Genomic DNA, 13,297 nt, shown 5'->3' on the forward strand with positions numbered 1-13,297 from the left:
TTGTGTCACTTCCCCACCCCCAAGACCGGCAATTCCTAAACAACTACCAGTATTTCATCTTCATCACAGTGTCTGCTTATGGGGGAGCCCAAACCGAAACAGCCCCAGGCCTCACAGGACATCCGTGTGGTGGGAAGGGGGGTCACAAGGAAAGAACGATCAACAAATACAGTTTGAAGTTGCGATAAGGGATGTGAAGGAAGAACACAGTCCACCCATCCCTCCATATCTGAGGGGGATTGGTGTAGAGACCCCCTGCAGATACCAAAATCCAAGGCTGCTCCAGTCCCTGGTATAAAATGGCATGGTGTTTGCATATAACCTACACAATCATCCTGTATTCGTTCAATCATCTCTAGATTACTTGTAATACCGAATACAACAAAAATGCTGAAAATAGTTATTATACTATGTTGTTTAGGGAATAGTGACGGGAAAATGTATATACGTGTTCAGTACAGACAATTTTTAAAAAATATTTTCAATGTGTGTTTGGTTAAATCCCTAGATGCAGAACTCATAGATAGGAAGGCCAACAGTATGTCTAAGAGAGGCCGGGTAGAGAGGAGTGTGAGTACGTCTTGAACGTGTTGGGTGAGGGGTGGGCCTATTTCCGATGCAAGGTCAGGAAAGGCCACTCAGAAGAAGTGACATTTAAACAGAGACTTGGAGGATGAGGTAAAGAAAATAACATTGTAGACAGAGAGGAGAGCGTATGCAAAGGTCCTGGGGCGTGAAGGAGGTTGACACATTCAAACAACAGAAAGAAGGACAAGATCTCACTGCAAGATAGTGAGCAAGGGGAGGTGGGTGTGAATGAATCACGCAGGTGAGGCAGTATCTAAGTCAACTCTTGCCTGATTGAAAGGACAGGACATTTTTTCATCATTCTGAAGTTAATGTTGGGGGGGGTCGATGCTCATTCAAAATTAATTTTTAAAAAGTGTTTCCAGGTATCAGAGAACCATCAAGGCGACAAGGAATTAGTGGAACGACGGGGCCATGATCTCGGAGAATGTGGATGTCTAGAGCAGCCAGGCTGGCATGGACACCACTTTTCCCCTCGAGGTGATGACTGATTTGCAAACAGCATCGGAGAGGCTGAGAAGCTGGGAAAAGCTTTCATCAGACTCGCTGAGCTTGGGAGAAGGAAGGTACAAAACTTGGTGTTTAGAATCTGCCAAGAAGGAGGGATTTATTAAACACCCAAGGCTTTAGGTTGGGAGCCTTAAAAGCTACATTTGTAGAATAAAAATAAACAGGAAATACAGCCTTACAGGGATTGAATCTCAGCTTCGAGCCATCTCAGTTCGTCTTTGGATTAGGTGATCTGGATCCGCCAGTGTTCCCAGCCTAGATGCCTGTAAGAAGCGAAAGTAAATTGTTCTGGTCTGATAAAAAGAAAAAAAAAAAAGAACAACAACAACAAAAAGAAGCAAAAGTGAAGAGGAAGATGACACAAGTGAGCTCTACCATTTTTCCTGTTTAATGTCTATCTTTACGAGCCTGTTAACACCTGACCAGAGTTCAGGGGGAAGAACACAAACAACAAAAACAGGCCAGTGAGGGTCCAGGTGGTGGGATTTTCAGACACAGACGTTGAAATCACTGTAATAATGTGTAGGGTTTTTTTGTTGCTGTTGTTTGTTTTTTTTTTTTTTTTTTTTTTTTTTTTTTTTTGAGACGGAGTTTCGCTCTTGTTACCCAGGCTGGAGTGCAATGGCGCGATCTCGGCTCACCGCAACCTCCGCCTCCTGGGTTCAGGCAATTCTCCTGCCTCAGCCTCCTGAGTAGCTGGGATTACAGGCACGCGCCACCATGCCCAGCTAATTTTTTGTATTTTTAGTAGAGACGGGGTTTCACCGTGTTGACCAGGATGGTCTCGATCTCTTGACCTCGTGATCCACCCGCCTCGGCCTCCCAAAGTGCTGGGATTACAGGCTTGAGCCACCGCGCCCGGCTGTTGTTTGTTTTTTACGGAGTCTCCCGCTGTCCTTCAGACGGGAGTACAGTGGCACGATCTCGGCTTACCGCAACCTCCTGCCTCACGGGTTCAAGCGATTCTCCTGCCTCAGCCTCCCAAGTAGCTGGTACTACGGGCACACGCCACCATGCCCAGCTAATTTTTTGTATTTTTAGTAGAGATGGGGTTTCACTGTGATGGCCAGGATGGTCTCCATCTCTTGACCTCGTGATCCACCTGCTTCGACCTCCCAAAGTGCTGGGATTACAGGCGTGAGCCACCACATCTGGCCTATTCTTTTTTTTTTTTTTTTTTTTTTTTTTGAGATGGAGTTTTGGTCTTGTTGCCCAAACTGGAGTGCAATGGCGCAGTCTCGGCTCACTGCAACCTCCACCTCCCAGGTTCAAGTGATTGTTCTGCCTCAGCCTCCCGAGTACCTGGGATTACAGGCACCCGCCACCGTGCCTGGCTAATTTCTGTATTTTTAGTAGACATGGGGTTTCACCATGTTAGGCTGTTCTTGAACTCCTGACCTCAGGTGATCCACCCCGCCCCCTCAGCCTCCGAAAGTGCTGGGATGACAGGTGTGAGCCACCGCACCCGGCCGAATATTTTTAAGTTAATTAAAGACATTGGGCCATGGGTTTGAGAAGGACTGTGAACGCTTAGCCGCATACATATAAAGAAAATCACACTTAGGCACAATATAACATTACAGGAAATGAAAGACAAAGAGAGAAATCTTACAACTAGATGGAGAAAAAAATAAAAGCAATGAGAAACCATCAGCGAGTTTTCAGTGAGGGCTGACCTGGTGTCTGCCTCATCTTTTGAAAAGATCACCCATCACTGCTGGAGGAGAATGGGTAACAGTCGCAGACCAGTTAGTGGCTCTGCAGAGAGCCGACGGTAGGCACAGTGATGGTGATAGCAGTGGGAATGGAAGAGAAATAGCCACGTTGAGGAGATCCTGTGTTTGGGAAGGTAGAACAGATTAACTGGTGATGGGTAAGATGTGGGGGTAAGGCAAGGAAAGAATCAAGGGTCATCCCAGACTTCTGGTTTGAGCAATTTAGTACAGTAAGGGGTGGCGTCATTTACTGAAATGGGAAAGACTGGGGAAGGAAGCGGTTTGGGATGTGTTACGTTAGCAGGTAATTTACTCTCTCTGAGCCACATTTTCCTCATCTCTGGGGTGGGGCGACATTTACACCCACCTCATAGCTTTATTAGGATGATCAAATGTTAGCTCCTGTTATTACACACATTTAAGTCAATGGTTCGGGCAGGCAGCTGGAAGCAGGATATTACCATTCCCACCCCTGGGCTCCTGTGTCCTTGGCCAGCTTGAATCCAGGGCTGAAGCCACCAGGCCAGCCCAGCCATGTAGTTTAGGGATCCCAGAGCTGGTGTACTTCCTGTACCAGAGACTACTCCTCTTTTATCTGCAAAAAGGGAAAAATAGATGAGCCTTCAATAGTAATGGGAGATTAAGCGCATTCCTGCAACATAAAAGGTCTTAAGTGGGGCTGGGTGTGGTGGCTCACACCTGTAATCCCAGCACTTTGGGAGACCAAGGCAGTGGATCACTTGAGGTCAGGAGTTTGAGAACAGCCTGGCCAACAGGGTGAAACCCCATCTCTACTAAAAATACCAAATAATAATAATAATAATAATTGGCTGGGCATGATGGCAGGTGCCTGTAATCCTAGCTACTCAGGAGGCTGAGGCGGGAGAATCACTGGAACCCAGGAGGCCGAGGTTGCAGATCACACCACTGCACTCCAGCCTGGGTGACAGAATGAGACTCTATCGCAAAAAAAAAAAAAAAAAAGGAAAAAAAGATCTTAAGCGGTTTTTTGTCTTTGACCCACAATGTTTAAATTCTGCCTCTGCACCCTGCAATCTGAGAATTGCTAAATCTGCTTTACTCCGTCTGCATATATTGTTTTGGTTGCTAAAACCAGGAGGTTCACCTTCATTCATCCTCCTCCCTGAAGGAATTTTTTCTGTGAGACAGGCTGTACCAGAAATTGTTGTTGTGTTTTTGCCAAGCGGGGCACTGACCTGATCCAATCCCATTTCTTGCGGACGTTTCTGGAGGGGCTTCTGTGTGCCAGGCAGTGGGGGAGCCCAAGCTGATATTTCAATATCCGTTAGCTCAGTACCCGCTTGCTCCACATCCCACTCTCACTGGCCTTTTCTTCTCCACTAGTGTGCTAAGCCCACTGTCTCCTAAATGCTCAGCTGCTGGGCAGCCCCTACCTGAGCTGCTGCAAGCTGGCTTCTCCTCCACAGAGGGGCTGCCTGACTGCCCTGCCAGGTCCGCAGCCCTGGCTCTCCTGGTCCTGTCCCCTGACTGCTGCCCACTCCTTTGCCTACTTCTTTGTTACCCTCTGCAGACTGTGAGCTCCCCCAGTGCGGCTTTGACTAAGCCCTGCTCTATCCCCACACCCCTGCACACCATAGGTGCTCAATAAATGTTTGAGGACTGAGTGAGTGGACACTCTGTTTCTGGACCTGTCTGCTCTGGGAGGATAGGGGTCCCTGAGCAGAAAGAAGAAGAACAGGGTCAGCAGGAAGTTGGGCTGCTATTCAGAGCCTGATGAAAATTGGTAACAGCCTCAGCTGTTCAGTGCCCGCTAGAAAGAGCCCAGGTGGGCTCTGGGATCAGGATTTGTGGAAGTACGTCTCAGTTCCCCACATCACAGGCTGGATGCAAAATGCTGTCTCTCTGGGCTTCGACTCCCCTGTCTGTAAAAAGGGGGTCATGACAGCATCTGCCTTATTCTGAGGATGGAGTGATTTGAAAATCAAGTCTGTGCCTGGCACATAGTAGGTGTTCAGCTATTGTTAGCCTAACATCTGCCGTGCACACACATGCATCCTCATCATCACCTTCACCACGAGCCTTCACCTGCCTTTTCCAGCTGGGGCTCCTCAGTGCTCAGAGATAAAGGTTGCCAGAGGCATCAGCATGGAGATCCGCCCTAGCCTCTTTTCCTCTTGTTCTTCCACCAGCTGTCTCTTGAGTGCCTGCCATGTGCCAGGCACAGCCCCAGATGCAGGGGGCAGAGTGGCATGCAGATGAGGGAAGCGGCCCACCAGTGGGCAGGGGACATGCCAGGTCAGTCTAAGGAGGAGCGAGTGCTCAGGAAGTAAACCAGATGGGAGTGGTGGGGGGAGGTCAGGGTGGGGACTCTGGCCAGGGTATCCAGGAAGCCTTCTTTGAGGATGTGCTATTGGAACCAGACTCAGTCCTTCAAAGAACCATGGGCTGAGCACCCCTGGCAGCGCAGCAGCAGGAGCAACACCCCTGAGCAGGGAATGGGCCTGGCTTGTCTCAAGACCAAGATGGCTGCCGCTGCAGCGGCGTGAAGGGGAGAGATGGCAGAGGAGAGCAGAAGGCAGGGGCTCGGTAGCCTGGGGCCTCGTCCAGACTCTGAGCTTCTGTACTCCTCCCCCTGCCCCTGGGACATCTGTGAGTCACTGAGCTGTGGACAAGAAGTGCTCACTGAGTCACCCAGGGCCTCACGGTGGGACCTGGCCCCATCTTCTCACGAAGGACCTGGTTCATTGATTCTCCTTCCTCAAAAGCTTGGGGGTTTTGTGCATTTGATTTAAGTTTCCAAACTTCTTGTTCATTTATTTATTCATTCCACAAATATTCACAAAATGTATATTATAAGCTGAATACTTTGCCAGGCTCTGAGGACCCACCAGGCACTTTGATGCCCTCAAGCAGCCGAGGACCTAGAAGTTTCAATGCCTCTGCTTTCCCATCTGTAAACAGGCAGGCTGGACCTGAAGTCCTGAAAGCTCATCTGCCTGGAAGCCACCTCTCTCTGGAGTTCTGATGACACTGGAGAAGCCTGTACATATCTCTGCCCAATACCACATGTACCACAGAGGACTTTAATTAAAGCAAGTGAGAGAGAGATTCTTTTTTCCCAACTTAGAATCTAAAAGTTTCTGTAATGTTCAGTTCTGTGGCTCCATTGCCCACCCAGATCTCCTACCCTGGCTACAACCAATCGAAAAACTTTAAAGAGATTCCGAGTTCACCAACCCACCTTTCCTTCCTGGGCTGGAGTGAGAAAGAAGCACAGCCATCCCTCAGTATCCACAGGGGATCTGGTCCAGGTCCTCAAGGATACCGAAATATGCAGATGCTCAAGTCTCTGATATAAAATATGTAGTATTTGCATATAACCTATGCCCATCCTCCGATAGAGTTTAAATCATCTCTAGACTACAAATAATACCTAATACAATGTAAATGCTATAACAATGGTTATACTGCATTGTTTTCATTTGTATTATTTTCTACTTTCTTTCTTTTTTTTTCTTTTTTTTAATGGAGTCTTGCTCTGTAGCCCAGGCTGGAGTGCAATGGTGCAATCTCTGCTCACTGCAACCTCCGCCTCCCGGATTCAAGCGATTCCTGTGCCTCAGCCTCCCCAGTAGCTAGGATTACATGTGCCAGCCACCATGCCTGGCTAATTTTTGTGTTTTTAGTAGAGAAGGAGTTTCACCATGTTGACCAGGCTGGTCTTGAACTCCTGACCTCAAGCAATCCACCTGCTTCGGCCTCCCAAAATGCTGAGATTATAGGCATGAGCCACCATGCCCAGCCATTATATTCTATTTTCTACTTGTGGTTAGTTGAATCTGTGGAGGCGGAACCTGCAGATATGGAGGGCCGGCTGCACTGTAACTGCCTGCTGTGCTTGTCTCCTACCCAGAAACCTGGACAAATGGGCTGGGAGCTATTTGCAAGGCTATACATTTTGATTAACAAACAACTTCTCTGCTCATAGCCATGGGAGCCGGGGAAGGAGACAAGAAAACCAGAACCAATCTTCTTTCAGTGTGAAACCGCCTCTTATTTACCCCGGGAGCTATCTGGGCACCTGGGAGGGATGTGGAGGAGCATCACTGTGCAGAGGGATGGGATGGGCTCTGGAAACACATCACTTACCAGCTCGATGACCTTAGGCAGGTCACTGTACCTCCTTGACCCTCCGTCTCCTTTTCAGCAAAATGGAAATATTAAATGAATTCCTAGGCCTGGCATGGCGGCTCACACATGTGATCCCAACACTTTGGGAGGCTGAGGTGGGAGGATCACTTGAGCATAAAAGTTCGAAACCAGCCTCATCAACAAGTGAAACTCGACAGGCATGGTGGTCCACACCTGTGGTCCCAGCTACGCGAAAGGCCGAGGCGGGAGGATCGTTTCAGCCCAGGAGATCGAGGCTGCAGTGAGCTGTGATGGTGCCACTGCTCTCCAGCCTGGGTGACAGAGTGAGACCCTATCTGAAAATAAATACATAAATAAAAATAAATTTCTGAGAGGATCAAATAAAGCCAGTAAAGTAATACAGCCTGGCACATAGAAAACCAGTACCAAGTGATAAGCAATAGTATTTATACAAATATAGGGACAATTGAGAATAATTTCACTCCCTTCTTGATGATAGCCCCCTGATTGTTAAACACCTCAGCTGGCTGAGAGTGGGCTCTCTAGAGGAGAGACCGAGTATTCACCAGCAGCTCAGATCCGCAGAGCAGAGCATCACCCCAAGTCTCTCATGGAAGCACCCCTTCCCAGTGGCTGAGCAACATCTGTGCACAGCCTTGCTAGTAATTGGGAAATGCAAATTAAAGCAACAAATACCATTTCTCATCTATTAGTTTGGCAAAAGTATAATAGTCTGCACAGAGGCACGCACAGGTCTGCCCACTGTAGCATGGCTCCTAACAGCGGGGACTCAAAACCAGTCCACACGTTCCTCACGAGGAGGAATGGAAAAGTGTGTGTGGAATCCCCACAGCCACTAACGGGGGATGCGCTCATTATACGAGCATCCATATGAGTTGAGCTCAAAGGTGTTGGGTGAGAAAAGAAGGGTGCACAATGGTAGCTACAGAATGCTATTGATAGAAAATGTTTAAAAACAACTCATGCAAAATAATGCTATATACTATATTTTCCATGGCTAAAACATTCCGTACTGTATTCATAAAAGTATTAAAATGGACCTGGAAGATAGAGCCACATTTATGATGGTGAGTGTAGGGTAGGAAATTAGGGGATTTCAGAGATTTCACTGTCATGTTTTTTTTTCTTATAAGAAAAAATTGAAGGTGAATATGCCAAAATTTTAACACAAATTCTGGGTGGCGAAAATATGGATGTTGGTTATATTTTTCATGATTATTTTCGGTATATTTCTATTTACAGAAAAACACCAGCTAAAAAATGTAGAAGGAATGTAAAAGGTTTAGAAAGTTGCCGTCTTGCAAATGGAATATTTGTTTTGGCCAAAGATGCTAAAATGACCAACAGAAGGATCGTCCTTTCTGTTGGGAACCAGGGAGGACACTCACAGGGCATTGCCCACAGGGGACACTAATTGCAAAAGGGACAGTGTGCCTCCACAGGGGGACAGCTGGTGTCACCACCTTAACAAGGGATCTGACAGCATCCCTGTGGGGAGGAAAATGTTAACATCATGCACCTCCAGGAGCTCTCAGAGGATGGAGGAACATGTGAAACATCACCAGAAGGAAGCAGCCAGAGAGATCAGCTGTGGGACATTCCACAAGACCACAGCCACGGCTCTTCACAAAGTCAACAGCAAACACACCAAAGAAAGGAAAAGAAGATAAAAGAGAAGAAAAAGAGCAAAAGGGAGGAGACTGCTCTAAACAAAAAAAGACTAAACAGATACATTGACCAAATGCAATGTGTGACCCCCGGTGGGATTCAGATTCAAAAGATACAGCCATGGTAAACTTCTTTGGACCATCAGGGCCATTTAAATGTGGACTAGACGCCAGATGATCTTACTGAATTATGACTGACTTTCTTAGATGTGATCATTACAGTCTGTGTGAGAGAATGTCCTTTTTCTTAGGAGGTGTCTGTGGAAGAACTTAGGAGTGCAGTGTCGGGATGTCTGCAAATTGCCTTCAGGGTCTCAGCACTAAGGCAGGAAGGAAGAGACAGAGACACACGGAACCACACAGACACCAAAGAGCTATTGAATCTTGGTGGAGGGTCCCTGAGTCTTCCTTACATTTTTAACTTTCTTGAAGTTTTAAATTTTTCATAATAAAAAGTTAGGAGGAAAACATTTAGAAGTAGAGAAACTAGATCTTCCCACAGAACACTGGGGACCCTTATTATCGTTATTTGTAAACACTTCTCTTCGTTTTATAAAGTGAGTTTTGCTAAAATAATGGTATTTGGCATTTCTGAGAAATTAGCACAAAGGAACAGCTACATTAGCAACATAGGAAATTCAGTGCATCTGAGTCATATATGTAAATGTCGATAATGAAAATGAGGGCTTTCGCTGCATGTCTAAGAAATGTCCTCTTTTGGAGACTCTTCCTTTTGTCTTACACCCAGAACTGTCTCAGAGGAGGTTTGACAGCAGGGCCTCAAGGGGCCAGGAGTGAGTGGCAGACATGAGGAGCTCAAAGAGACCACAGCACCTGCAGGGACGTGGGTCTTTAGAGACAAAATGCCACGGACATGCGAGGGCAGAGTGGAACCGGCTCCCTGCGAAATATTGATCAACAGGACAGTGTTCCCTTTCATCAAGCAATTTCACTTAAGGAACTCATGCCCTTCAAGGCCACACAAAGACAGTAAAATGTGAATTAAATGAGCAGATGTTGTGTGTTTAGAACAGTGCCCTAAGTTTTCCCTGTTGTGACCGTAGGATTTCATTTCTTTTCATTTTCATTTAAAAAGATAAGAACTGTCTGGCAGGCTATACTAAACAGGAAAGGTAGCATGCTAAACAGCGAGCTTGATCTGTATAAGCCAGCAATTTTGTTAAAAAAAAAAAAAAAAAAAAAAAAAAAAAAAAAAGGCCGGGCGCGGTGGCTCACGCCTGTAATCCCAGCACTTTGGGAGGCCGAGGCGGGTGGATCACGAGGTCAAGAGATCGAGACCATCCTGGTCAACATGGTGAAACCCCGTCTCTACTAAAAATACAAAAATTCAGCTGGGCATGGTGACACGTGCCTGCAATCCCAGCTACTCAGGAGGCTGAGGCAGGAGAATTGCCTGAACCCAGGAGGCGGAGGTTGCGGTGAGCCGAGATCGCGCCATTGCACTCCAGCCTAGGAAACAAGAGCGAAACTCCGACTCAAAAAAAAAAAAAAAAAAGGTATGGGAGGGTAGGGGGAGGTGAAATACATCCTCTAGCAACACACACATGCTGGGAAATGCTTGTGTTTTGCTGGGAGGCTGTGTGAAAAAGGCCCACTGTGGGTTGCTGCCTTTGATTAGGGACATGATGGGTCTAGATGGGAGAGAAATTTACTTTTGCCATATTCTTTTACACTGCTTGAATTTTTCTCTACTATGTGTGCATTTTAACTCATTAATTATACATATATATAAGTAAACCAGGTCCAAAGCCTTGAGGTATATGAGGTATCTCTACTCTGGTTGTAAATCTCTTCTGTCACCTTGGCTGTGGAGCTTAAAATTAGAATTCTGCATCCTCTTGGGAGACAGTTCAAAAAAACGCTGGTCTCAGAATGAGGTTTAGAAACCTCCAGCACCTGTTCTGAGGGAGCCAGTGCAGAGGCGGAATCTATTTTTGTGTTTCATGAAATGATCCCATTTGTATGTTTCCATTTACACAAAATTTGGGGAACAAGCAAAATGAATCTGGTGCTGGGAGTCAGAATCGTGGCTCTCTTGGGGATGGGGTGGGCTGTGCTGGCTGGAAGGGGTGGGGAGGGGCTTCTGGGGGCTGTGCATGCTCTAAGTCGCGATCTGGGTTGTGGTTGCCTGGGTGTGCTTGTATGTGAACACTCACTGAACTTCCCATTTTAGAAGGGTGCATTTCACTGTAAATTACCCCATCTAATTAAAGAAAGCAAATTAAATCCATTCTCTGTAAACTGCATTTGAGCAAAAGCATTAACAAGCCGTGATTGGTAATGAGACACTAGGGAACCCTGCCATTTAATTCTCAGCCACTCCCCACGTCAGGCTGGATTTTGTTTGTTTTTCATTTCATGCGTAACAGGTATTGGCTTTCAAACTCCAAAGTGCTGCAAATGGACCAGGACAATATGTGTGGCTGCAGAGAGCAGCAGTCAGTCCCATAGGAGCAGTCTGCTCACTGGACACAGCTGAACTTGCTGTCTTTTCTTCTTCTCCTTCCTCCTCCTCCTTCTCTTCACCTTCTTCTTCCTCCTCTGTCTCCTCCTTTTTTGCAACAGAGTCTCATTCTGTAGCCCAGGCTGGAGTGCAGTGGTGCAATCATAGCTCACTGTAGCCTTGAACTCCTGAGTCCCAGCCAGGATTGCAATCTTCCAGCCTCCCAAGTCGCTAGGATTACAGGTGGACACCACCACACCCAGCTAATTAAAAAAAAAAAATGTAGGCCAGGTGCAGTGGCTAACCCCTGTTATCCCAGCACTTTGGGAGGCTGAGACAGGTGGATCACCTGAGGTAAGGAGTTCAAGACCAGCCTGGCCAACATGGTGAAACCCTGTTTTAGTCTTTACTAAAAACACAAAACTTAGCTGGGCATAGTGGCTCACACCTATACTCCTAGCTACTCAGGAGGCTGAAGCATGAGAATCACTTGAACCCGGGAGGTGAGGTTGCAGTGAGCTGAGATCATGCCACCACACTCCAGCCCTGGGCAACAGAGTGAGACTCAAAAAAAAAAAAAATTATAGAGTCAAGGTTGCTATGTTGCCCAGGCTAGAGCTGAGCTTTCTAACCATCAGAGCTACCCCCAGGGAGCCGGTTGCTCCGTGAAGTGGTGAGAGCCCTGACCCTGGGGGTGTGCAAACAGGAGGTGAGTTGGGACACAATGAGGGCATCCTGTAGTGACTTTGGGCTTGCTCATTTTAATAGGCAGAAAGTTCCTGGCAATGGGATCTCTTTCTTACCTCTCTCTTAGAAATCCACCTGCCAGAGCCCAGCTGTGGTTTTCTTACTGTTCATTGACACAAGTAATTAAACTTAAAAGTTACAAATAGGGCTAAAGGCTCCTTGGACAACCACACCCAGTCCCGGCTCCCTCTTGTCCCACCGGGTGACAGCCACCTTGGTCATGCAAGTCCTTTCAGGCTTCTTACACTTTGCAGTCATGTGTGCGTGATCACGGACCACTCAGCACTGTACTCTGTGTATGTGAGTGATCACGGACCACACAGTACTGTACTCTGTGTGTGTGTTTGCATGATCACAGACCACACAGCACTGTACTCTGTGTGTGTGTGCGTGATCACGGACCACACAGCACTGTACTGTGTGTGTGTGTGTGTGTGTGTGCGTGCATAATCATGGACCACTCAGCAGTGTACTCTGTGTGTGTGTGCACATGTGATCACGGACCACTCAGCACTGTACTCTGTGTGTGTGTGCACATGTGATCACGGGCCACTCAGCACTGTACTCTGTGTGTGTGCGTGATCATGGACCACACAGTACTGTACTGTGTGTGTGTGTGCGTGATCACGGACCACTCAGCACTGTACTCTGTGTGTGCGAGTGATCACGGACCACACAGCACTGTGCTCTGTGTGTGTGTGCGTGATCACAGACCACACAGCACTGTACTCTGTGTGTGTGAGTGATCACAGACCACACAATACTGTACCCTGTGTGTGTGTGCATGTGTGATCATGGACAACTCAGCACTGTGCTCTGTGTGTGTGTGTGTGCATGATCACGGACCACTCAGCACTGTACTCTGTGTGCGTGTGTGTGATCATGGACCACTCAGCATTGTATTCTGTGTGTGTGTTCATGATCATGGACCACTCAGCACTGTATTCTGTGTGTGTGTGTGCACGTGTGATCATGGACAACTCAGCACTGTATTCTGTGTGTGTGTGTGTGTGCACATGTGATCACGGACCACACAGCACTGTACTCTGTGTGTGTGAGTGATCACGGACCACTCAGCACTGTACTCTGTGTGTGAGTGTGTGTGTGTGCATGATCACGGACCACACAGCACTGTACTCTGTGTGTGTGTGTGTGTGTGTGTGTGTGTGTGTGTGTGATCACGGACCACTCAGCACTGTACTCTGTGTGTGTGTGTGTGTGTGTGTGTGTGATCACGGACCACTCAGCACTGTACTCTGTGTGTGTGTGCGTGTGATCACGGACCACTCAGCACTGTACTCTGTGTGTGTGTGTGTGTGTGTGCATGATCACGGACCACTCAGCACTGTACTCTGTGTGTGCGCACATGATCACGGACCACTCAGCACTGTACTCTGTGTGTGTGTGTGCGCACATGATCACGGACCACTCAGCACTGTACTCTGTGTGTG

This window comes from Sapajus apella, unplaced genomic scaffold, assembly GCF_009761245.1.
Source record: "Sapajus apella isolate SASKATOON/1434 unplaced genomic scaffold, GSC_monkey_1.0 scaffold208, whole genome shotgun sequence".
Lineage (NCBI taxonomy): Eukaryota > Metazoa > Chordata > Mammalia > Primates > Cebidae > Sapajus > Sapajus apella.